General features: G+C 32.1%; 1 protein-coding gene across 1 annotated transcript in view; it reads right to left on the bottom strand.

Moving 5' to 3' along the window:
* LOC144970373 (protocadherin-11 X-linked-like) overlaps positions 1-2,500 on the bottom strand; it is a 42,900-nt gene that overhangs the window by 27,868 nt on the left and 12,532 nt on the right. The window lies entirely within an intron of this gene.

Raw genomic sequence — 2,500 nt, 5'->3', positions numbered from 1 at the left:
AAGGAGACCCAGGTGACACCAGCCTGTTGACGTCTGTCTAGCTTTTGGTCATACTGATAAGAATAATTGATATTTTCCTTGACAGACTCATTATTACCCTTATGTAATTTAAAGAAATGATAATATAGGCTCCAGCAAAGACATCGGATAAAAAAAAAACATACCAAACACCCAAAATGAGTAAATATGTATTAGAGGATAAAGGTATTTTGCACCCCCCTCCCCAACTTCCTCTTCTTCCGCCATCATTTTAAACTTCACTGAACGTATGTAGAATAACTATTAACATTTGTATGTACCTAAAACCGATTAAAAGCAAAGCGTTTATAAACTGTTCTAAATAAGAATGCTATTCAGATTTAGAGAAAGTCAAAAAGGACGAATATGCAAATGAAGGAATGCTTTCATCTACATAAATTCAGAGAACAAAGAATCAATGAATATATACATATACATATATATATATAATATATATATATATATATATATATATATTATATATATATATATGTATATTGATGTGGACAACGTTAAACCCAAATACAGTGAGAGTAGGTAGGCTACCGACAGGCTGCCTTCATAGTCTCTTTCTAAAGAGGGATTATTGTTCATTAGTTCCTGATTAATATTTAATCCCTAATCCTGTATTACTAATCCTTATCCGGGCCTAAGCAAGTCTATGTATCGGACCCCTTATACAAAGGACTCTCACCAAAAGCTGACGATTACCCTCAGTTAATAATAATACATTTTATAGGCAGTAGAAGAATGACGTACTGAGGTTTTGGTTACTCATGGGTCTTGGTCATCCTTCCAGTGCCACGATAGTACACATGGCGCCCAAAGGGTGAACATTAATTGGAGGGGAAAAAATACAAATTTTAAGAATTATATTTGAAACCACTAATAACAGATAATGGTCTTTACAAGACCCGACAATGATATTGATAATGATAACGATACTAATAATGATTATGATATTAATAATAATAATAATAATAATAATAATAATAATAATAATAATAATAATGATAAAATATAATAACAATAATAATAATACATAATAACAATAAAAACAATAACAATAATAATAATAATAATAATAATAATAATAATAATATAATAATAATAATAATAATAATAATAATAATAATAATAATGATAATAATAATAACGATGATGGTGATGATGATGATAATGATAATCATAACAATAAATATAAATATTATAGATCTGTACCCCATAGGTTCAAAGCATATCATGTGCTCTATATTACAGTTTAAAAGTGTGTTGCATTTTGTTGAGAACGTTCTTATTTCCTGTTCTAAGAGAAAAAAAGCGACAAACCTTAACATGCTACACCAGCACCATCAGTAAAAGCGATAACATCATCATGAATAATAACAGCTATTACGACTTCTACTACTACTTCTACAACAACTTCTTCTTCTTCTTCTTCTTCTTCTTCTTCTTCTTTTTCTTCTTCTTCTTCTTCTTCTTCTTCTTCTTCTTCTTCTTCTTCTTCTTCTTCTTCTTCTTCTTCTTCTTCTTCTTCTTCTTCTTTTTTCTTCTCTCTACTACTACTACTACTACTACTACTACTACTACTACTACTACTACTACTATACTACTACTACTACTACTACTACTTACTACTACGACTACTACTACTACTATTACTACTACTGCTACTACTACACTACGACTACACTACTACTACTATAACTACTACTACTACTACTACTACTACTACTACTACTATACTACTACTACTACTACTACTACTACTACACTACTACTACTACTACTACTACTACTACTACTACTACTACTACTACTACTACTACTACTACCACTAATACTACTACTACTACTACTACTACTACTACTACTACTACTACTACTACTACTACTACTACTACTACTACTACTATGACGACGACGACGACGACGAGGACTACTGTACTACTCAGTAATCTAAATGTTGTCTCCAATGCTTCAATGCAAAAAAGTTCTCTACATAATCCAACTAAATTGTTGTCGTTATTCAGGAATGAGTCACAAATAATACAAGGAGAATTAGTATCTTGTAAGTGAGAACATTTCTATCCCCAAATCATATGTAATCCATCGCCTTAAAGCGTTATTATGTTGGATGCTGAAAATTGCATTTATTATAATAGGAAATAATATGACCCTTGGGTTGGGAGTTCTAATAGCTCAGTTGGTAGAACAATCACTTCACATGCAAAAGGACCGAGATTGTTGTCGAGATTTTTTTTTTCTGAACCTCCACCACCCTCTGCCCACCCAGCATAGATTGGGTAGCTGGTTCTGAGAGATCTGTCGGAATGTACTTTACGATACACTATCCAAAGGGTAGCAAGCAATCGCCATTGTTCGTTTCACGCTATAGACAGCTGGATAAACTACGGCTTAATGGCCCTAATCCCTTTGAAGGACTACATGACTCTTGTTTTATATTTATCTATGTGTTTTC

The sequence above is a fragment of the Berghia stephanieae genome, chromosome 4, assembly GCF_034508935.2.
Source record: "Berghia stephanieae isolate SIO BIC M18660-M18661 chromosome 4, UCSD_Bste_1.3, whole genome shotgun sequence".
In the NCBI taxonomy this organism is placed as follows: Eukaryota; Metazoa; Mollusca; class Gastropoda; order Nudibranchia; family Aeolidiidae; genus Berghia; species Berghia stephanieae.
The sequence above is the reverse complement of the archived record's forward strand: the minus strand, read 5'-3'. Positions and strand labels throughout refer to the sequence as shown.